This window comes from Ammospiza nelsoni, chromosome 20, assembly GCF_027579445.1.
Source record: "Ammospiza nelsoni isolate bAmmNel1 chromosome 20, bAmmNel1.pri, whole genome shotgun sequence".
In the NCBI taxonomy this organism is placed as follows: Eukaryota; Metazoa; Chordata; class Aves; order Passeriformes; family Passerellidae; genus Ammospiza; species Ammospiza nelsoni.
Window position 1 is genome coordinate 1,567,054 of NC_080652.1, and position 24,519 is coordinate 1,591,572.

Sequence of the window (24,519 nt, forward strand, 5' to 3'; positions counted from 1 at the left end):
CACTTAGAATGCAAAAAAAGTTATCAAAGGCAAAGCTGAGGGAGGCAATGGCCAAAGTCACCCAAATTTGGAACAGCTGCCAATTTCAAAACACTAAAATGCATTTCAAAGAAGAATTAAAAAGAAATTTAAAATATTTTAAGTCTCTTCTTGCCACATACTGCCAGACACCAGCTGCCATTGCTTCACAGGACAGAAAGAAGCTAAAATTTGGGGTGGAACCATCTCTCATGGCAAACCCATCTGTCCTCAAGCCACACTGGACTCATCTGGGCTCACACCATCACCAGCACTAAGGCCAGCAGGGTCCCTTGCCACCAGCAGCCTGCTCACATCCTGGAAATCCTCCTCTGAGAGCTTGAAAACACTGAGAGAGGAGGAGGAGGAGGCAGCATGGAAGTCATCTCCTGGAGCGGCTGGAGCAGAGGAAGGAATGCTTCACAACTGACTCAAAGGTCATGGGGAGGAGGGTGGGAGGGGTCTCCCACAAATTTGGAAAATGTTGCCAAGCTGCAGAGCAGGACCCAGCCTGGGAGGGCCCTGCTGGGGCTCCCCAGCCCTCAGGAAGCCCCTGCACAGAGCTCTGCCATGGCAGAACCAGAGAAAAGCCACAGTCAAGAGACCCCTGCTCAAAACCCTGAACGCTGTGAGCCCCTTGCTGAGCTCCAGGAGTGCTGTTATTGGGAAATAAGTCACTGGGGAGACCCCCAGCCCTGTGCAATGGCAGGGCTCAGGCTCCCTCCCTGCCTCCCAGGGAAGTCCTGCTCATCCCAGGGCATGGAAAAGCATCCCAAGGTTTGTGAGGAGCAGCAAGGAGACAGAGCAATCACAACGCCTGCTTTCCTGCCCTGACCAGCCCAGCCCTTCCCTCAGCACCAGGGAATGGCTCCCAAGGCAGGGCTGAACCCTCAGCTGCTCTAAACCAGCCAGCACTGCTGCCCTCCATTCTTTTTCTCATGGAAATGTCACTCTTTTTAACAATTCTTTATAAAAATTGCAAGGAGGTCTGTCCAGGCAGGAGGGTGCTCCTGCTGTCACAAACAGGACCTGTGTGCACTCAGGCTCTGCCACTCCACACTGTCTATGCAGCAGCCTGACAGGACCTTCTTCTTCAGACACGAAAAATTAAGGAAACCATCTTGGCATTGAGGTAATTTTGTGCTCCAGCTATAACCTCTGCCCATCAAGCTTTTGTTCACTCTACCCATGTTTATGCTGTAAGGGGATTTACCTTTTCGAGCTTCTTAAACACAGAAAGTTGGATTTGACCACTTTCCCTTTGGGAAAAAAAAAACAGTTCAGTGCTTGATTCTGTTTTAAAAATTGGCCTTGGTACAAGATTTTAAAATAAATCGCTACTTTCTAAACTATTTGCAAACACTAGTTCCTCTTTGTGTTTCATTTTTTCAGGGAAAAAAAAAAATCTAAATCTAATCCACAATCAGACATTTTCCTTTTTTTTCCCTCCTTTTTAATTTAGTAACTTGTGAATTCATGCATTGACCCAGCTGAACAAAGGGCAAAGACTGTTAAATTCCAGAGCCCAGGAGATATTCAGTTACTCATTCAAGGCCTTCCACAGAGTTTAAAAATAAATAAAAATGAGCCTTAGCGAGGAGGAGTGGCATATTTGGAAATGACACTTTTAAATTAACAACTGAAAAGGGGAGAAAGGTAAACTGGAAAGAGATTAGCTGCTCGCTGTGCTGTGAGGGAAAGATGGAGTGGGTTGGAACTCATTAGCCCAATTACATAATAGATTGTTTTGGCCAAATTCAAAGGCAATAAAAGCAGAGAGAAATGAACATTAGGTACCAGCAAAGATGGAGGAGGTGGGGGAAAGAACAAGAAAAGGCTTTTTATGATTTTATTCGTGAAGCTTCTTTCAAAGGTTCCATTTCAGCAGGGAAGCACCAAGCAGAGGCAGGAATTTGGTAAATAACCAAAATCAGGCTGGGGGTGCCCAACGCCAACACCACAGCGGTGGGGAGGGAGTGCTGGAAAACCAACCAAGGGAGAAAACAGAACTTGAAATTTCCCCATCTTCCCTTCCTCCTGGCCCTGAAAAATCACATTTCATTGAATTCAAAAGCATTCTGAAATTTTACTAGTTTAGGAAAGATTGAATAAGCATGTAATTAAATTAATTACAGAATCACTGCTCTGCATCCTACTGCAGGAATAGCAGTGAATCAACCAAATGGATTCAAAATCACTTCCTAAATGCTTTCCAGTCAAATAAAACTTCAAGTGCAGCTTCAAACCACTCACAGCACAGTCCACAAAAGCCCAACCTCTCCATCAGTTTGCTCCAGCCATACAGGACACGCTCCTAAAGAGCACGACCCGAGCTGGAGGATTTCCTTTCCCAAATAAACAGCAGCTGCTCAGAGCTGGATGCCTCCTGTCGTGCCTGCATTCCCTGCCTGCATCATATTCCCTGCCTGCATCCCCTGCCCCACAGGGCACTGTTCAGCTCCTGTCCAGGCCAGTTCCCATGGACAGCCACCACACCCTGCACCCTGTGCAGGATCACAGAATCGTTTAGGTTGGAAAAGATCTCCAAGATCAAGTCCAGCCTTTGACTGATGCCCACCTCATCAACCAAACCTACTTCTTTTTCCAGCTTCTCACTTATCAGCCCTGAGCACAAGGAGGAGATGGGGAAAATCCCTCTACATGTTCATGGCTAAAGATGCACACAAAGTGTGTGCTCTAATTGAGGATGAGAGCCTGGTTCCCACCAGGAAAGTGCCACCACCATCCCCACAGCCTCTGCAGGCCCAGAGCTGAGACTCCAGGGCCTCAAATGAGGGTTCTGTGTGGCTCACACAGTGAGCTGTGCTCCTGGATGGAGTAAGACATCCAGTGCTGGCCTACAGGAGAGCACCATTCCCCTTGCTGGGGCTGTCTGAGATCAGAAGGGCCCCTTTCCCCCTGTGGGAGAGCAGAGGAGCACAGCCAGAGGTGGATTAGCTACAACAAGCACGAGCTGCACCCCAGCTCTGGCAAACAGGAGCCCAAGAGCAGCAGCATGAGCACAGCAGTGCAGGAGCAGGCACAGGCTCCAGGAACACGGGCACAGCCTCAGCCATCACCCACACAGCTGTGGGCAAGGCTGTTAATGCTTAATGGGCAGGAGGGTCACAGGCAGCCTGGGCCAGCAGGGCTGGAGGCTGCCAGCAGCCCTGGCTGCAGAGGGACCGTGCTAGTGCACCACAGGGATCACAGAATCACACAGAATCACAGAATCATGAGGTTGGAAAAGACCTCTAAGATCATCAAGTTCAACCTATGCCCTAACACCTTAATTAGACTATAGCACCAAGTGCCATGTCCAGTCTTTTTTAAACACCAAGATGGTGACTCTACCACCTCCCTGGGAAGAGCATAAAAAAAGGAGGGGAGAGCACAAACACAGTCCCCCAGTAGCACAAATGATGCAGTTGAGTTTCCCACATTTGGGGAAATCACAGGGGTCAGCACACCCAGAGTGCCAGGGATGAGCCTGGCCCTGGGAAACTCACCTGCCTGATTGTGGTGTCTCCCTGCCAGGTAAGTATGGGGCTGCCTTCCCCCAGCAGGGAGGAGGCCCATGGGTTTCTGGGGGAGCAGTTTGATGGCCTGGGGGAAGCTCTCTCTCTCTTTGGATACTCCTCCCCTTTCACACAGGAGAATCCTGCAGCTCCTGCTCCCACAGCACCAGCACCGACCCTGCCAGCTCAGCCCTACATGACACACACAGTGTCCCCCTCCAGGAGGGCCTTCCAAAGGCACACCCAGCACAGGGGGCCTATCACACTGCCCTGAGCACAGCAGCACACACACTGCTCCAGGGAAACCAAGTGCAACTGCTGACACAGCAAGCAAACACCAACGCTGACCTGGGGGACTTGGCACAAATGAAATGAAGGAAGTTCCTCCACCAGCAGTGCTGCTTCCAAAGACATGTTCATCCACACTCTGCATGGCTCCAGCAGCAAAGGCAGCAGCCAAAGGCAGCTTGCATTCCCCACCCTATGGGAGACACAGCCCAAAATCCCTCAAGTGGTTCCAAAAGTGGAAACAGCCAAGTAGGAAACCCATGGGATGGGTGCTCAGGTAGCAGAACACCAACACCACCTCCTGCTTGCCCAGACAGAAACACTTATTAAAAAACCCAAACAAGAACTCCAGGCCCCACACTGTGTTCAACAAGCTGATGGTCCTTTTGTCCAGAGAAAATCTCACCAGGTTCTCCCAGGCCTGATGGGATCATAGAGGATCCTCACCCCAAAGCAGAGTGGCCAGCTGGGAAAGCCAGCTCCAGCTTGCTGTGTATGCAGGAGCAAATACAGGCAGGGGGTTTCTCAGACCCTTGTCACTGCAGGAGGACCTGTAATGTCCCCAAAAATGCTTTAATGCAGACTTTCTCAGAGTTTCTCACACTCTTGTCACTCAGGAGGACCTGTTATGTGTCTCAGCTGCTCTTGTGTGTCAGACATCTTTTTGTAAAAATCTTTTCTTTAAGATTTTCCTGCTGAAGCTGAGAAGTTTCAGCAACAAATGTAAACAATGGTTATCTGCTGCTGTGGAATGCAACAAGTGCACCTGTGATTGGCCCATCTTGGATGTGTATAATTAATGGCCAATCAAGGACTGAGCTATCTCAGACAGTCTGAGAAAGCTCCTTTGTTATCATTCTTGCTATTCTATTCTTAGCATAGCTAGCCTTCTGAGAACTTTCTATTCCTTTTAGTATAGTTATAATGTAATATATGTATCATAAAATAATAAATCAAGCCTTCTAATCATAGAGTCAACATTCTCATCTCTTGCTTCACCTGAAAACCCCTGTGACCACTGTCACAATAATGTCCCCAAAAACTGCTTTAGCTGCTGAAGTACCTGCCAGCATGTGCAGCCACACGTGCTGCCTGACCTGGTCATGGCCAGCCCAGAACTAAGAGCTCGGTGATGGGATGGGTTCCAACTCCTCAGCTGACTTTCCCTGAGCCAGCCAGGGCTGCAGGAGCAGCAGGAGCTCCAGCAGCACCCTGGACAGGCTCAGAGCTGGTGCTCTCCCGGCTGGCAGGGGCGTGGGGCACCAGTGGGCACCGAGCTGTGCCCTGACACTGTGCATGGACACCTCAGCCCCCCAAAGGCATTTCAATTACTGCATTAAAAGGTGTGAAACGCTTCCTTCCCACACACTCTTGGCCATCTCCAGGGGCTGGGAGCCAAACCTCTCCTTGGCAGAACTAAAGCAGGCTCCAGAGCTCCCTGGGCAGTGATGGTCCGGGGCTCTTTGGGACTGGTGCTCCCCTGGCTCATCCCTGCTCTGCCCCCTCACACCCACACACATCAACCACGAAAACATCACCACAGATCTCTGCAACACAGCCGAGCTTCAGGGGGACTTGGATAAACTGAGCAGTAAAAACCTGCCAAGAGCAAATGGGACTGAAGAAAACCTCCCAGAGAAAGCAAAGCTGAAATGGGTGAGGTATCCCATGCTCTGAGGAGGGGCTGGGGGTGCAACCCCTCCCAAGGAGCCTCTCACAGCCCTGCATGGGGAGATGTGCAGCACCAAGGGGGAGAAGGGGCAGAAACCACTAAAATCAAGGAAACCACTCAAATCAGAGTAGAATTATAAAAAAGATCCAATAGATCCATGCTCTGTGTAAGGAAGGGGTTGAACCTGATCTCAGCTGCCCTTTACATGCAGGGAAAACATCAGCTCAGTGCAAGTTACCAGCAGGAGAAGAAAGGGAAGGGAAGGAATTGTTTAAAAAGGCAAAATAAACAGAAATCACAACTGTGCCATGAACCCATCCCTACCACAGCCTGCAGGCTTGGCCATCCTGTCCCAAAACTACTCTGGGAGTAGTGAGGAAGGAATGGAAATGCACAAGTTTCATTTCACTACTCCTTCATTCCAGCAGCACCAGATGTGGTGCCAAGATTTGTGCCAGGACTGGGGCAGAGGCAGGGAAGCACATGGCAGTGGCATTTCAGGCAGAAGCTTAAAGTAACTTGGGAAATGGGGTACAGAGGTACCAAATGTGTTTTCTTAAATATTCATATTGTTTATTTAACTTTTTTATTATTTAACTTTTTAAAAATTTATTTAACTTTCAAAAATGCAATCTTTACACAGCAGCACTTTAAGCCACTAATATCAACTTACTTATTTTTCAGTTGAGCTCCAAAGAATCCCAGTAACAGGGTAAACTCCTCATGGAAATTTAAATTGCCCAAATTGTGTTGATAAACCATCAGACATAATAGCAATGAAGCAGCCACATGTAACTCCAGGCACCAACATTTTATGAGGAAAAACCCCTAAGATATGAAAGTTGAGCTTTATTTCAGAATTCAAGGAGACCAAAGGTCCTTTACCTCCACATCCAGTGCTCAGGACCAGCAGTCCCTGTTCCATGGACCAGGGAGAAGGAAAGGCAGAGCAGACTCTGCCAGGCTGAGAACACACTGCCATAAATTCTCACTGTAACAGAAAACCCAGCTGGTTCATTCACAGCCATCCCCACGGCAAACAGAGCAGAGTTTGCTCACAAATGACTGTGGTCCCTGGTGGAATTAGGTGCTGCCCTCCATTGCCACTCAGATGATCAAGGAGTTTCACATAAAGAAAAACAATCACAGGGAAGCTGCACATTTGCCTAATACTGGGATTTTACCCTTTTTCCTGAGGTGGTGTGCTGACCAATTGCCTGTCACCAACCCTTTGTACCCCATGGTGAGCTGCACCTTGGGAAACCTCTGCAAATTTTGGAAGAAATGGAGCATGAGAGGGGGAGCTGCCCAGTGCATCCCTTGTTCCAGCCCCCTGGGACAGGACAGGTCAGACCACAGGACATCAGTGCCCCCTCATGCCACAGCTCTGGATTCCTGCTGGCACTGCAGGACCGGGGGGCTGGGATCCTCCTGCCTGTGGGGTCAGGCTGCCCAACAGGAGCCCTGCTGGACCCACAGCTCTGTGTGAGCCACACTGGCCAGGCACTCAGGGAGCTGCTCAGGCACCACACCTGTGAGCAAACAATCACTCAAAGCCAACATCCAAGGGGTGCAGCAGGGCTGCAAGGCCCCTGGAGAGGGCAGAAGGCTGGAAAGGGCTAAGGGAGGGAGCCTGAGGGCTTCCAGGTGTCTTCTCAGGAACATTCTAGGACTGCCCTGGAGCGGAGACTGGCACAAGAGCCCTGCACACACTGCAGATGGGACACAAGTATTTTTATATAGCACGTCCTAAAACAGAATTCTCCATTTGGCTTCATCCTAAGAGGAAGGTCCACCTGCTTCTTGGAAAGGAAGGGCTCCCATGGCCACTGCATGGCTCCAGCTGCAAGGCAGAAGCTCCCTAAGTCTTCAGGCATTAAATACAATTATTGAGATAAAAATGCAGGGGAGGCCTGGCAGCAGCTGGAAGGGTGAGAGCACTGCTCAGCGGTGTTTTTGTTCCAGGGCTCAGAGCCACGGTGGGAGCTGGTGTGGGGTCTGGTCCCAGCCCAGTGGAGGCAGGGCATGGCAGGGGGGCATGGCTCTGCTCCAGGGCTCAAACCCAGCTCCTGCTCCTGTCCATGGCTCTGCCAACCCTGGGAATGGTTTATTCTTCAACTACTCATAACCAGGCTGGACATTGACTCAGAGTGCCCAGCTCCACCAGGGCTGACCTCAGCCAGCAGTGCTGAAGAGCTGATGCCACACAAGCCAGAGCCACTGCTATCAAGGCATACAAGAAAGCCCAGTAAGACCCCAGAGTGAGCAGAGAGGGATGACAGCTCCAGATTTGGTGCTGAGCTGGAATCACACCATGCCTTAAAGCATGAGGGGAGCAGAGCTGAGCCCTGAACGGAGCTGATGCTGCAGCAACATCCCCACCCAGGTCACAGCAAACCCGCTGCAGTTCAGCCACGTCCCTGTGAGCTGCTGACCACACTGCAGGGAGAGCTGCTGAAGGGAACTTCTCCCTTCACACCCACACCATTGCTGAACTCCAGTGCTCTGGTTTTAGTGCCACAGTCCCCATCCCCTTACAACACCAGAGAGGTGAGCCCCTGAGTGGCTGCAGTGGTCTGATGGCACCGTGTGCTGCCTTCCTCCTCAGAGCCATCCAGCTCCTCTTTCTGTTTCCTGCTCCCCACTCACTGCTCCCCTCCACAAGCCAAGTTACTCACCAACCTGGCACAAAGCCCTGCTTTTTTTTACTTTTTTCATGTTCTTTTCCAAGGTTAGGGACATAAATCAACCCCCAGAAGGCTCCAGCTAACACGAGCCCGTGAGATCGGCAGCAGATGACCACAGACAGAAGGCAGAGGACCAGCACTTTGGTCTTTTGGCAACAGCGTGTTCTTGGCCAGGCTCCCTTTCCCATCTCTTAGGCTCTGCTTGCCACCCACTCCTCCCTTCCCCAGGATGACTCTCAGTGTCGTTAACATCCAACAAACGAGGGCTGAGGGAGTTCACACCTCCAGTTATTCAGTAACGCCGCCGGCAAACCCGACACTGTAACGTGCCGCTCTGCCTCCAGCCTGCGCTCGGAAAATCCTCCTCATAAAAAGCACAGAGCTATTTTTAAAGGAAATCCTGGATGCCTCTGAACGTGCAGGCAGCAGCAGCCACAGAGGTACAACAAGCCAAGGAGTCTCTGGGCTGGGGCTGCAGTCTGACACCACATCTGCAGCACGGCCAAGCGGGGAGCGAGGCTGCAGCGCCGGCCAAAGCCACGGCGCTGCCCTGGGTGCCAAGAGACACAAGAGTGAGCCAGGAGCATGGCAGGAGGATCTCGGGGGATGCAGCAGCTGCTGGTGGTGGTCAGTGCTCCCTGCCAGGCCCAGCACGGCGCTGGCTGCATTTACACCCCGCTCACAGCATGTCCAGCAGCGCACCTGAGTGCAGGTGTGGCTCCTGCGCTTGCTTCATCAGAGTTGATGCAACCAGGTCATCCAGTGAAGGCTCACTGGAGGGAGAATTTTACTGAAAATTGCATTACTCAGCCTTGAAAGACTCCAAATGATCCTTTCAAGGAAGTGAAGAAAAAAGTGAAGAAAAAGGATTAATTTTTCAAAGTTCAAAGGACAGAATTTATTTTTGAAAATAACGTTTCACTACAAATCCTGCAACTGAAACAAATCAAAACCAGCAACGCCACAAACTAAATCTGAAGGACAGGACTGTTGGAAAATCTCTCTCCAACAAACAATTCATGGAGGGTATGTTAGGGAATAACTTGGTCTCATCCACCACTGCTCCTACAGGCAGCAGGTCCACACAACTACCTCTCTGCCAGGACCTGAGCCCCAGGGACACGTCGTCCCAGAGCAAGGGCTCCTGAGTGCAGTGAGTCCCAACAGTGTCCTGCATCCCATTCCCACCTGCCATGCTCCCAAAGGGTCATTAAGAGACACCATTCAGCCACCCCTTTCCTTCCCCCTTCACTGACATTTGAGCTGACGCCACCCAACCACAGCATGGGGGGACAGAGAAGCTGGGATTTGAGAGCAGCTCCAGCACCAGCACAGCTCAGTGCAGTAACATCTCACCAGCAAACCCTTCCCTCCACCAGGATTTCCTGCTTCTATCTCCTCTTTCTGTGGGCTGGTGGCTCCAGGACTCCATAAACCTCTTTTTCTTTTCCAGTACAAGATGAAACTTCTTTTGCTGCCAATTAAATTTGCTGATGGACAAAAGCTTCTCAAGATCTATGCAACTTCTGCACAAATATCTCCCACACACTGGTTTTGGACTTTAATTAAACTTTTCTCCCCTTGAATCAAATTACCATTTTCCTCTGATCATAATTTGGTTGGATGAGATACAAAGTTGGAGAATATCAGATTTGAGGGAAGAGGAAAGCAGAGCACAACACAGACGGGGTGTGCTCGTCTTGCTTTATCTATTTCCCATTCAGCCCCACAGACACCCTGCTCTCATTAGCACTTAATGCAGGTGAAAATAAAGAGGTTTACTGTTCAAACAGCATGGGCACATGGAAAAACATCCACCTGGACCTGTTGGAACTTGCCCAATATCACTCCCAAGCTCTTTCTCTATACAAGGAGCTTTTTCACTCCTACGACTGTAACTCCTTATGTGGGCTAATAACATTTAGTATGAAACCTCTCAAATCCCATTTGAAAAAGAGAAAACTTAACTATTCAATAATTAAGACATTTCTCCACTCCATCAGAAACGTAACAGCTCAAAGACCATCCTGCTGCCATCATGGAACCAAGCTAACCAGGTCTGCTGCTTCCACCTGAGCCCCAAGGTGTGAATCCAGGGGCTGCTGCTCTCCCACCCTTTGATCTCATTTATGCCAAGGAAGGGTCTTACTACCTCAGTGCCTGCAAAGAAAGGAAGGGCTGTGCAACAACAACAACCAGGAGGCCCTCCCTAAGATAAGGACACAGCCTGTGGGGCTGTGCAGAGAGTGGCACCAACGCTGGGCACAGCGGGCACCTCATTCAAGCTGATGGAGTTGGCAGCCCCCAGCTGAGCACACAGGCAGGGCTGTGGGTCTGAAATGCTCTGTGCAACTGGTGTGATGCTTCAAGGGACAAGTCCTAATCCAGGAACAATGGCTCTGGTGGCATTCCCAGCAGGCGAATTCCAGCCTGCAGTGAGGATGTGACACCAGGCACGCGGCGCTCGCTGACACAGAACCGGCCCTTGGCATGGCACTGCCCGTGCAACCACAGCTCCCCGGGAGCAGCCTGCACAGCCACACTGCAGCCCTGGGTCACTGCTCATTCCCTCCCAAACTTGTTGAAATCCTCACTGTGGTGGTGGCTGGGTGAAGAGCAGGGAGGGATCCAAGCTCCAGAAATGTCTGTGAGCAGACAGCGATGAGGCGTTGGTGGAACCAGGAGGAAGCGCCCACTGCTGGGAAAGCCTCCCTGCTCCAGGCTGTGACAGCTGATCTGGTGTGGGAACACACAGAATCCAACCTTACAAACACAAAATCCAGAACCAAACAAGATCTCCTGGCATTGCTGATCCTCCCCTCTAAACCAGGGTAAGCAGGTGGAGAGGAGCCCATCTTCCCCTGCATCAGCCACCAGAAGAATCCCCAGTTTTCCCAGCCTGTTAAAATCAACCCATTTTTCTAAAGGAAACATTAACCACAGTGGGATATCAAGATACAAGACTGCTTTTAATTACATATACAAAGGAGTCCCTAACACTCCAGCTCTCCACAAGGGCAGCTTGCTGAGAAAAGCAACTCTGATCAAAGCAGGAAAATCTAAATCGGGTGAGCTTAGCAAGAAACTGCATAAATTGTCCCCAGGTTTTTATGCACAAGACTCATGGACTTCCAGCCAGAATGTGTTTCAGTTGTGGCATTATCTTTCCTTCTGATTTAGTGCCTGCTGAACATAGAGAGGGATTTGTCCCTCTGTGTTCTGCACTCGTGAGGCCACAGCACGAGTCCTGTGTCCTGTTCTGGGTTCCTCACATCAAGAAGGACATTGAGGGGCTGGTGTGTGTCCAGGGAAGGGAACGGAGCTGGGGAAGGGGCTGGAGCCCCAGGAGAGGCTGAGGGAGCTGGGCAGGGGCTCAGCCTGGAGCAAAGGAGGCTCAGGGGGGCCCTTGTGGCTCTGCACAGCTCCTGACAGGAGGGGACAGCCGGGGGTCAGGCTGTGCTCCCAGGGAACAGGGACAGGAGCAGAGGGAACGGCTTAGGCTGGGCCAGGGGGGCTCAGGATGGACATCAGGACGAATGTCCTCAGGGAAAGGGTGGTCAAGCATAGGGACAGGCAGCCCAGGCAAGTGGTAGAGTCCCCATCCCTGGAGGTATTCAAGAAATGACTGGACATGGCACTCAGAGCTCTGCTCTGGTTGAAAACGTGGTGACTGGTCAATGATCTTCTTCTGGAAAAGGTATCTTCAACTGAGAGGTCTTCTCCAACCTGATAGTCATGAAGGTCCTCAGAGAAATCTTCACGCCTGGCTGTGGCACAGGGTCACCCCCACATTCACAGGTTTTTAGCTGTGCAGCCAAAGACCTCAAGACTTTGTTTAAAAACAGCATCCCCACAAGGTGAAGGTGCCCAAGGGTTCTGCAGCTCCCTGTGCTCCTCAGGGCTCCCAGCACAGGACACAAGCTGGGTCTGACACAGGTGTGCCAGGCACCCCCTGTGGGCACAGCCCCAGCCAGGGGCACCCCACAGCTCATTCACAAACACTCTTCTCACATCTCCTGCTCCAATCCCTGGCATCTCTTCAATGGACAAGTTTCCTCTGCTAGCTTCTGTCTGCTCTGAATATATCTAAAGAACTCTTTGAAGTCAAAATATTCTTAGCAATTAGATCTTCTCTACTTCTTTTTGCCTTCTTAATTATCCTTTTAACTGCCTTCTGCTTATTTTAATAGATCTTCCTATCCTCCTCCTTACCAGACTGTTTATACTTTTTAAAAGCCTACTGCTTACTGCTCCTAATACTGTTTACATCTTCACTCAGCCACCTCAGCTCAGTTGCTGCATTTTTTGCCTGATTTCAGAGTCAACCAGGGGAAATTTCCTCTCTGATCTCTGCAGCAGTTTGTAAATATCTCCCATTTTGTCTACAAGAGCTTTTCTACAATAGGTTCTCTTTTCAACAACAGGTTTCCTCTTGGGAGAGGGAATGGAGTCTCCTCGAGACCACAAGTGCTTCCATAAAAATCTATATTCTTCTATATTGCTCTAAGCACTCTTCTCTCTGCTCTCAGCCCATTGCTTTTGCATTAGGAATATAAAGCAGATTGTTTAATGACTGAGCCCCATGTGTTCCCTAACTACCTTATTCATTATCATTTCCTGCCTCAAAAAGTAAACAAATATCCTTTTGTGCTCAGTGTTACAGGAGATTACATACGAATTTCTTTAGTTATATCTCTTCTAGGGAGAAAAAAGCCACCTGGAAATACTTTGACTTCATGCAAGGGCCTGCACCAGTGTGTGGGTGATGGTCTGGAGGGTTTGGAACATCCTGTAGGCTTTGGAAGTGAGAATAATTTAGGGTCCATTTGGTGGAACCTAGAGAGTAAATTAAAGGGAAGCTGACTCAATATTTCCTCTGTTCCTTACAATCCTTCCCCAACCATCTGCTTTCAGACACTGGGAAACAGGACACCAAGGCAGAGGCAGAAAGTGGCATCTTTTGTGAGGCACAGAATGGCCATTCTGTACACCAGAGCACAGCTCTGCCCTGGCTCTCTGCTCTGAGCTCTATTCCACAGACAGAGAACAAGCACCAGCACCCAGCATGCTGCACCCACAGCTCCCCTTGGCAGCTTGTTCTGACAGCCAATCTGCCCTGCCGCTCAAAACTTCCACCTCCTACTTTTAGAAACATTTTTTGCGTCTTCATTTTGTCATCTCAGTGTTTGGATCCTGCTTCCAGGTATTGTTTCTTGCTATGCACTTTGCTAAAACCAAGGGCTCTGCTACCTGCTTTTTTAATTTTCTGCTTTTTAAACCCACGGAGAACTGGCTCCATGAAGATAAAAATCAACAAGTGAGTTTTTTTTTGGCAGACAGTTTCCCAAAATACAGTGCACGTCCCCAAATGTTTAACAACAAACACTAAGGAGTATTTGACTCCTCAAACTGCTTCACTCCACTCACATGTTCTGTGTCTTCTCCAACTTTTCAACATCTCTGAAGGAAATGAGGGAGCTGAAGATGGGGATGCTGTATTAAAGCACAGGAGCTGTTCACACACAGCTCCCTCACTCTGCACACCATGGTTGGCATCCCCCACTCCCACACTCAGTGCCACTGCTCACCCTGCAGCGATTGTCCCTTTCCCACCCCACAGCCTGGTTTGGCACCTCTGCTCCTCTCTGCCCTCCCCACACCAAAAGCAGATGCAGCCCCATCCCTCCAGGTGCCTAATCCCAAGATCCAAATCAAAATTCACTTGATGGAGATGAGTCCATCACCCAAATCCCTGCGGGCAGCTGCAGTCCCTCCTTCCTCTCTCCCTCTCTTCCTCACCACCACTGGCAATGCCTGTGGCCATGCCTGACCTTGTTTGCAGCCTGCTTCTCACCAGTTCTCATTTTGGGGAATGACACAAAACCAGCCCTTTGGCCAGCTCAGGACACACTCCCTCCATTTCTTCTGCTGGAGAACAAACCCAGGCTGACATTGCCACCAGCTCCTCCCCTGTGCTCCCTCCCCACCGTGACCATGCCAAGGCAGCACAACAGCAGCACCACCAAACCTTCTGCAATATCCTCACTGTATCCAAACCTTACAGGAGCCAAATATCTCAATATCCAAACCCTACAGGAGCCCAATATCTCAATTTCCAAACAGGAGCCCAATATCTCAATATCCAAACCCTCCAGGAGCCCAATATTCTCACTGTATCCAAACCCTACAGGAGCCCAATATGCCCAATATTCTCACTGTATCCAAATCCTACCAGGAGCCCAGTATCTCAATATCCAAACAGGAGCCCAATATCTCACTATCCAAATCCTACAGGAGCCCAATATCTCACTATCCAAATCCTACAGGAGCCAAATATTCTCACTGTATCCAAACCCTACAGGAGCCCAATATCTCAATATCCAAACCCTACAGGAGGCCAAGGGCAGAGCCAGCAGGAGTGCCCAGGGAACATCACCCCAAGGAGCAGGGGGAAAGCCCTGCCCTGCTCAGCCCCTGTGCACATGGGCTGAGAGTGGATCATTCCTCCTCCTTACAAATAGGGAACAGCAATATTTATTAAACATGTCTAGTTTTTCTGCTTTATTATGCATTTTACCTCTCCTCAGCCGTGATAAGTCTACACAAACCATTATTAGAATTTCTTTTGTTCCTAATACAAATACTTTCTTACTGTTCCTTGCACTGACAGTCAGAGATTTTTTTCCCCTTGTGTTTTTAACTTCCTTTATCCATTTTCTGCACTTGATAACTTCTAACTCAAGGATAACTGTCATCTCTTCCTCTTAATATTCCTTTTTTTCCCTTTTATTCTGTTTTATTTCTACCCTGCTCACAGGAGCTCAGGCTGCAAGGAAGGGAGGGGAGGCAGGGGAGGGGGCTCAGGTCCTGCCCCACACCAGCTGCACCCTACATGGAGACCAATTTTAAGCCCAGACTATGGGGCAGTGACCACACTTTGCTAAAAATGCCTGCAAATGGCACAGAGGACAGCAGAGCCCTAAAAAGTGAAACTCAGGACCTTCCTGTGAAATCCCACCTGTAACCAGGCTGCAGGGTGGGAGCTGAGGAGGGCCTGAGCCAAAGGGAGCCCCTCTGAGTAAGCCAGACACCATCAAAACCAAAGTGAAAACAGATGCCAGCATATAAAACCTATTTAAACTAAAGCCTGAGAAAATCAAAGTTACAGGAACATCCAGTGTAAGTGAAGCATTTTCTGTTGATGAGGTCATAAATGTTCTGTATCCCTGAAGAGCTTCATAAAATTTCAGGTAGGAGACAAAGACTCAAGGCATTGCAATCCAGATCCAAATCACATGGGAATGATGGAGCTGTGTTGACAGAGAAGCAAAGTGCAGCCCAAGAAATGAAACAAGATTATTATGACAGAAGGTAGCAGAGAACCCTGATGGACTGGGAGCCCATCCCAGAAAAGCAGAGCACAGAGGGATGCTCAAAATGCCAAGGAACACCAGAGAGGCTGCAGCTCTCTGCCAAGGCAGGAAACACAATTTCAGTCAGAGGAGAATTCAGACAATTCCACAGAGACTTGCAAATGTGAAAGGCAGTTTGATGCAAAATGGTGCTCAAGGTCCCACACACAGCACTTCTGTCCCCACACTGTGTCCCCAGACATGGCACATCAGGGAATCCCAGGCTAGATTAAGTTGGGAAGGACCTTAAAGCCCATCCAGTGCCACCCCTGCCATGGCAGGGACACCTCCCACTGTCCCAGGCTGCTCCCAGCCCTGCCCAGCCTGGCCTTGGGCACTGCCAGGGATCCAGGGGCAGCCACAGCTGCTCTGGGCACCCTGTGCCAGGGCCTGCCCACCCTGCCAGGGAACAATTCCCAATTCCCAATTCCCAATATCCCATCCATCCCTGCCCTCTGGCAGTGGCAGCCATTCCCTGTGTCCTGTCCCTCCAGCCCTTGTGAAGAATCTCTCTCCATGTTTCTTGCAGGCTCCCACAGTGAGGTCACCCCAAAGCCTTCTCTGAACAATCCCAATTCTCTCAGCTTTTCCTCACAGGAGGAACCATTCTGTTATTCTATAAACAGGAAAATTTGTTAAGAGTGTCAATGGAGCAGCTAAAAGGCCTTGCAGGTGAGGTGGAAAACTTGAGAGATGATTATCACCTTCTAAAGGGGGTTTGTTAAACAAAAATCATACTTTAACAGCAGAGGGGAAAAGGCCATTAGAAATAAAAATTCGCCCTCAGAAAGAAATCCAAATTAGGAGAATATAAACTCAAGGAAGCTACACTTTAAGCCATAAAAAAGTCAATCCAGAAAAAGATTTTGAGAAACAGGTCACTGAAGAAAAAAAAAATTAATAATCAAACACACAAGCAGCAGAAATCTGCCAGATTCTGATATAAATCAAGTACTGAAGAAAGATAAAACCACAGGATAAAAATTCAACTTCTTTGCACCAGAGCTCATTTGTGATAGGATTCCCAGACTCTTCCTTCATGAGGAATGAGGGGAGCATCTGCCTCAAACTGCAGGAAAAGCTCCAGACCTGCCTAGCAAAATTAACAGCAAAAACCTAAAAATCTCCAGGGCCCAACAGCATCCAGCCAAAAGTCTGAAAGGCATTAAGCTATGAAAATCACCCAGCACCCCCAAAATCACTGCTGTCCACCTATGACCCAGCCAGCACTGAATGTGACCCCACTGTTTCAAAAGGCTCCAAGGAACTGCAGAACTTCATATTCGTGGCAGAAAAATTACTATAAACAGTAACTAAAACAAAAACAAACAAAAAAAAAAAAACAAAACCCAAAACAGAATAATTCAAAGTGTTCCCATGGATTAGAAAGGAACACCAGGAGTCACTCTGGTTCCTGCAGCCATCAGAGGCAGCTCCAGGTAGAACAGGGCATGGTGCACCCAGACTTCCAAAAAAGTTTGCTCTGCAAAGGCTCTCGTGGCAAGTGCACTCACAGCACTTTGACATGCACAGGATGAAGTAAGAAGTCACCTCATTGATTAACCACTGATTAAGAGAGGGAAAATAAAGGGCAGGAACAGTTCATTATCACAGTGGGGTCCCACAGCCATCTGCTCCGAGCTCTGGGTGAGGTTGGGGAGGGAGCAGAGCAGGGAAAGCAGCCCTGGAGCACACCAAGGTGCCCAAATGAGCCACCAGCACCCACCAAGGTGCCCAGATGAGCCACCAGCACCCACCAAGGTGCCCAGATGAGCCACCAGCACTCACCAGGGCAAGGCAGGAGGCTCATGGGCACCTCTGCAGCAGCTGAGAGCCTCTGATGGAACCTTGGGAGGGAGCAGAGCAGGGAAAGCAGCTCCTGGAGCACACCAAGGTACCCAAATGAGCCACCAGCACCCACCAAGGCAAGGCAGGAGGCTCAGGGGCACCACAGGGGCACCTCTGCAGCAGCTGGGAGCCTCTGATGGAACCAGCACCTCATTTTGGGCCTGGGGACAGAAATGTGCCTGTGCATACAGCCTCACCCACAGCCCCGGTGATCCACCTGCCCAGAGACTGCAAAACAAAACCAGGGAGCAGACAAGGGCAAGAAGGGTGACCCAGCCAGGCAAACTCTCCTGTGCCATGGACAAGGTGGCCAGAACAGCCCCAAAGAGCACCTCAGGGAAAAGGGACACCAGGATGGCTCAGCTTTGCTTCCCAAAGCACAAAGCTAAACCCTAAAAATAAATCCCACAAGCAAGCGAAAGCAAATATTTTTCAGTCCCCTATTTGCCTAAATAAATTGCAGATGCTGCAATTATCCAAATGATTGCCTTGGTGGTGGGTAATGCCAGGCTATGGAAAATCCACATCCCAAGGGGCTGCAGCACATCCTGGGACAAGATCTGAGGAGCCTCCAAAGTGGGCACAGCACTGAGGTGAGCAAGAAACTCACCTGAAGCAGTGGAAAATACAGCTCTGACAGTAAATCATGTGTCCCATAGCTAGAGCTACAAAGGACCTGAGTATGGGACAGCTGGCAAGGCTGTAGGCTCACAAGGAAACCCCAAAACCATCCTGCATCAGCCTTTTCTTCTTCTGATTTATGGGGTTGGTCACCCCACAACACCTGGTGATGGAGAATTGGGAATGAGAGCTGCTGATGGCCTTTGAAAAGGCATCCCTGTGATGGAGAGGGCACAGAAACACCCAGGGAGGGCAGGAGACACCAAGGAGCTCAAGCTGGGAAAGCAGAGAGCTCCTGCAAAGGGACAGAGCTGAGAGCAAAACTCCCTGTGCCCTGAAACAGAGGTGGGAAACACAGCAGAGCAGCAAAGTCAAAGGAAAATACAGGAGGAGAGACTTGTGGAGGTGTCCAAGGGGGGAAAATGGTTATGATCCAACATCTCACCTTGCCCATGCAGAATTATCAACAGATCTTTCACAGAATTATCAACAGATCTTGCACAGAAATTAGGAATGAAGGCAGCATGTTTGCTGAGCCCTCAGCTCTTCCACCCAGCACTGGGCCACCTCTGACACCCCTAAATAATCTCCAGGAAGAAAGAACAGTTCCAAATTCTTTGAGTTTACAGCCTGAAGCTTGGAAAAATGTAACAAAAATAATTGGACAAAAAGTTGAAAACTTCTGGTGTCCCAAAAAGAAAAGAAAAAAAAAGTTTCTGCTTCTGAAAAATTTCCTACTGCTTTTTTGGGTTTGTGGGATCATTAAAATAGCTGAGCTGGGAACGTCATGACTTGGTTGGTTTGGCTAATAAAGAGTACCTTCTGGGCTGGAACAGTGGGGATGTTTATGGGGAAAAAAAGGCTTTTTGTGAAGAAAATGGAGTCAACTATTGATATGCAAAATAGTCCAAATTATTATTTATATAGGAAACTATCCTAACGTGATCAAACTTTAAATATAAAAAAAAAAAACTAACCCAACACTTTGGCAGAAAAGGAACTAAAAGTAGTATTGCTGGTGCCAGAGTATTGCTTAATGAGAGGTTGTAATAATGGATTTGTACTCCTTGTGTGAGGCCCTCCTGCCATAGAGACAGCTCAGGTAGAGGGATGGGGTGTTTTGGAAACAACATTGGCCAAACACTTGAAAATTCTGTAAATCAAGCAAAGACAGATTTTTTTTTCTATTTTTGGGTGGGAGGAAGGAAGAGCCTTGAAAAATGTAAATATTCAAATGCAATTTTTTCCTCCAGAATGCTGCTTTGCTCATGTTATTCTCCTAACAAAACAAACTCCTCCTGTCCTGCAGAGGCAAAGGGACAGGCTGGAGCCCAGGAATTAGGGAATGTTTCACTGACTTCAGTCAGAGCTGCTTGTAGGGAAATTCAACCACAAGCCTAAATCCCCACAGGACTCGTCCCTAAGTGAATTCCAAAGCAGAACAAAAATTAGAGATTGAAGATTAAAAATAAAAAAAAAAAATTTCAAAAACCCCAAACCACATCTCCTATGAGGAAAAGTCAAGACAGAAATGGAAAATTCCTTGCTGGCAAGGATGCTAATTGCATACCTTGTGCTAAGAGCTGAATATCATAAATTTCTACATATATATTTAATTAGGTTAATTTGCAAACCGTAGACATATGTCTGCTTAAAGCAGACAGGAACATTTCATTTTATACATTTTAAATCTCACATAATGAACTCCAATCACAAGCAGTGTTTATGCTGCAGGAGGACGGCCAGGAGCTCCCTGTCAAAGGAGGGAAGCACAAACATTTCCCACTCACACAAACAAACAGCACAACGTGGGACTTATCTCCTCCACCTTATCAGGAACCAAAAGCAAACGCAGCAGCACTCTCAGCAAATCTACTTGCTGGCAACTAAACCAAATCAGATTACACGGGGGAAAAAAAAAAGAAAAAACAACAACAAAAAAGCAAACAAACAAGGGAAAAAAAACACCAAAAATTTAAATATGTGCAAGATTTCAAGAAAAGGGACCTCACTGAATTTTGAGGTTTTTTCTCATTTATGAAGGTCACTGCTATTCCCTCCATGTGGATCACAGAATATCCACAGATGGAAGAAATCCACCAGGATCCCCCAGCCCAGCCCCCCCAGCAGCCCTACCCTGGGCACCCCTGGCAGCGCTGCCCAAAGGCTCCTGGAGCTCTGGCAGCCTCGGGGCCGTGCCCATTCCTGGGCAGCCTGGGCAGTGCCAGCACCCTCTGGGGTGCTGTTCTCCAATAAATGTTCCAGGGGACTCTCCCACATCCCCTGGCATCTGCCAGCAGCCCCAGGAGCAGCACACAGCAGGGCTCCCAGGCCCCTGGGGATGCACTGTGGCTCTCTGGGTACATTTACATTTTTTATCTCTCTTTTACATTTACATTTTTTATTTCTCACCCAGTGCCCTCCCCAGCTCCAGGCACAGCAGTTCCCCTGCCAGGCTGAGTCTCTGGCACGATCTAACAAACCCCATGGAGCAGAAATGCCAATTCCAACTGCTGTTATCACCAACCAGCCAAATTTAAAGGCCTCTAAAATAAAGGCATGTAAGAAAGTAAAAGTATGCCTCCCTTGGAGTTAATGTGCAGTAACCCCAGCAGTACTAACCATAAACAGAGAGATGCCCTGAAGCCAAGTCAAAACACACCCCAGGGCACCTTCCTGGTGGTCATTCATTAATTCCTTCTCTGGTGAAGTCCAACTCCAGCCCTGCCAGTCCAACCCCAGGCCAGGCCCCAGCTGTTCCCTGGTATCACTGCCACTGCCATTGCCCCCCAGCATCTTCAACAGCATCCCCTGACTGCAAAGAGAAATCCCAGTGACTCCCAAGGGGATTTTCAGAAGCCCCTGCCACCAGCCTGATCCAAATCCAGCCCTCCCTCCCTACAGAGGTTTCCAAAATGCATGCACAAATTCAAAAAGGTGTTTTATTCCCAGTCAATAATTATCCTGCCTTCTTACAACTCTCTTCCCACCCTCAAAATCACAAATATCTCACAAATGCCAGTGAAAGCTCAGGATTTGCAGCCCACAGAGTAAGGCACATCAGACCTCAAGTGACAGATTTACACCCAGAAAAGCAGGAGCTATTCTTGGGTTTGGAGCCAGAGCCCTACTGGGGCTGCCTGCATGCTGTTCTCTGGATGCTCCCAGCTCCATCCACCAGCCTGCAGACTTAACTAAAGAAATTTTACAAATCTGCTGGAAACTGGTTTCATTCATTCATCCTCTCCTCGTGTAACCAAGTAAATAGAATAGTAGTAAAAAAAAAAATCTCACCAAAACACAGACAACTCGATTTCCAGGGTGCAGCACCCACACCCTGCCCTTCTCCCAGCCCACGTCGCTCCAGGTTCTCCTCCAGGTTCCCCCACACCAGCAGAGCTGCTGGTTTTGGATGCAGTTCTGAAAACTGAGGTTTAATATTTCTAAAAATAGGTCTGAAGCAATTAAATACTTGCACTAAAATTGTTCTCAACATACTGGAAGCAGTAAATGACGGCCCTTCAACGCAAGCACACCCAACTCCTGCAAACTGACTTGTGCTGCTATTTTCAGGCAGGAAAGGATACCTACACCCACACAGAGCAAAAAATCAACTTCCATAAGATTACTGCTGCCTGTGTGTATCTAGTAAAATGAAATCACAACAAATATTAAATCCTGAAGAGCCTGGAGACACAGTGGTGCCATCGGGACACCAGCACTGGCGTGTGAGCACATTTGGCCACCCAGACTGGCTCAGCTCACTGCCAGTGGGAAGGTCTGACATACCTGGCTGCTCTCACTTCTGTCAGTTGCTGAGATATCAAACCTTGTGTGATAACACCCCTGATTTCTAAACCAGGGCAGAAAACACCACAGAGCTCCTGTGTTCCTGGCCTAGGCACAGCATGGACCCAACATCCCTCACAGCATCCCAGACCCACCCAAGAGCCTCCCTGCATCCAGGAGTGTCCAAGGCACATCCACATGCACCAACACAGCATTCTGATCCCTCAAATACCTATGGCAGCTCCTCCAGGCTCCAGCAGCTCCTCTCTGCTCCACACTCTGACATTCATGTTTCCCTTTGTCAGCCCCTTATCAGTGCAGGCAAATTCTCCACTTCCAGCCTTATTTTCCACATTTCACCAGCCAAATATAGACATGAAACAAGCAGGAGTGCTGGGAATCACAAGCAAGGAAAGCCTTGCCTATATAATTAAATCTTTGCAGGTACAGTACAGCAGAGAAACCTTTCTAAGCACACACTGGAGTGCCTTGGAAATACAGGTGAGGGAAATAAAGGGAGGGACACTGGAGTGCCTTGGAAATACAGGTGAGGGAAATAAAGGGAGGGACACTGGAGTGCCTTGGAAATACAGGTGAGGGAAATACAGGGAGGGACTCCCAAGAAAAGCTGCTCTAGCAGAGGAACTGGTGTGGTGACACTGCTCCCACCACCAAAAAGCACAAGGCTTGGCCACCCTTGGTCCTTCCCATGGGGACAGCCCCATGTCAGGCTGACCCAGGGCTCTGCAGTTTCACCCCAGAAGAGCCACATGGTCTCCAGCTTCTCCAGAGGCAGCAGAGCTCCATAAGTGCCATCACCTGCCAGGGTGGGACTCTGCCCTGGCCTGGGCCAAGAGTCACCTGGGCACAGCCAGGGAGGCACAGGCAGGGGGTGCAGCTGGTCTGAGCCCATCAAGGGCAGGCAGAACACGCCCTGTGCCCCTCAGGCTGCCCCAGGCAGGATCCCAGCTGGAGTAAGAGCTCCCAGCGTGCTGGCACAAGCCCTCGCAGCCCGGTCAGTGAACCAGAGCTAACTGCCACTCAAGTGCCAAAAATCTGGAAAACACACAGCACAAGAACTCTTCTCCATGGGTACAGAGGGGGGTTAATTAAGGGGATGGATTATAATCTACCTGTGTCACTGCCATGCTGCTCGTGCCCTCTGTGCTGCCTCCTTGCCCAAATGCACCACTCAGAACACAAAGCTTCTCTGCACTTTCAATGAGCACAGGGGAGAATTTTCTTGATTTAATCTCTTTTTTCTGCCACTGCTTACTTTGGGAGAATCCAACAAGTGAAACCCAGCAGCTTGGCCAGCACCTCCCTGTGCATTTACACCCTCAGCAGTGCTGGTGTACAAACCCCACATTTCAGGAGATGACCTGTGTCCATCATTTGGGCTCTGACACACATGTTCCAGCATGAGCAAAGCAATTTCAGTGTGGAAAGAGACTCACTGCTGAGCCCAGCCCAAGGGATGACCAACACTGACACTGAGCATCCTGCCCCACCAGCAGCAGGGGACAGAAAGGTCCAGGGATGAGTGGATCCAATGGACTCAAGGTCTGACCATCAAAGCTCAACCAAGGGACCACTGTGACTGTACCCTGGAACACCAAGGAGAGAGCGCAAGGCAGCTTTGATGTCTTTGGCACATCTTGGGAAGAGACCTCCTGTGCAGAGAGAGCATTTGCCCAGCCTTTCCCCTCCTCCAGAGGAGACACAAGTGAGCAGCAAGGCCTGCCACATCCCAGGGTCACCTGAACAGCCACATCCCAGGGTCACCTGAACAGCCACAGCCACATCCCAGCTTCCCTACACGCAGCAGGGACAGCAGGCACCAAACCCTGCTCCACCCAGAGCCCTCCACACAGCTGCAACCACGGGTTTGGGGAGAAACAGCTGCTGCTGAAGCCACCATCAACTCAACCTTCTGCTTATTATTTTTGATTATTAAATTCAGCATCCTCTTGGTTCTGTTCCCATGCTACAAGCTCTATACATGTGGTGTACATTATACATCACATACTGTGTACTACACAGACTCGTGTTTTTCCACTCCCTCTCTGTTCCAACTTTACCCCACTGTCACCAGAGCTAACCAAAGCCACCAGCAGCTGCTCCTACACAGGGCACCTTCCCCACACAGCAGGAGCCCCTGCCTTCCCCATCCCTTTTCCTGGTGCCATGGTTTCAAAATTCAGCTCTCACGTGATGAGGCAGAGCCACTGTGACAAGCTGCACCAGAGCCCTGTGCCCCTGATGAAAGGCACATTGCAAATGGTTATTTTTCATATACTATCCATGGTAAACAGCAGCATTCATTTCTATTCCCTTGCTCCAGACAAATCAATGATTGTTAATGCAAAGTCAACACGTCCAGATGTAGTTTGCATACTAGTTAACCACTAAATTGGCATCACATAGTACAAAATAATCAAGAGACATTCAAGGAACCAAACAAAAGCAAAAAGGAGGCAGATGACTAGCAATTAATCCATAAAAGACCTTTAAAAATTAGAAACTTCTTCCCCAGAAAACACGGTATGGCCAAATGGAATCCGTAAATGTGAAATTCCAAATATGCACAATGCTGGATGCACAGAAACGTGGAAATTGCAAGAAATAAATATCTCCTGGGGCCATTTCCCCACATCCCTTACCAA

General features: G+C 49.2%; 1 protein-coding gene and 1 non-coding gene across 2 annotated transcripts in view; both read right to left on the minus strand.

The window, feature by feature from the left end:
- Positions 1-24,519, minus strand: part of ZNF618 (zinc finger protein 618) — a 150,778-nt gene that overhangs the window by 120,506 nt on the left and 5,753 nt on the right. The gene's annotated exons all lie outside the window — the stretch shown is intronic.
- On the minus strand, positions 3,401-3,563 carry LOC132082433 (U1 spliceosomal RNA). The gene has a single exon (XR_009419800.1). It is a non-coding gene; the product is annotated as a U1 spliceosomal RNA (small nuclear RNA).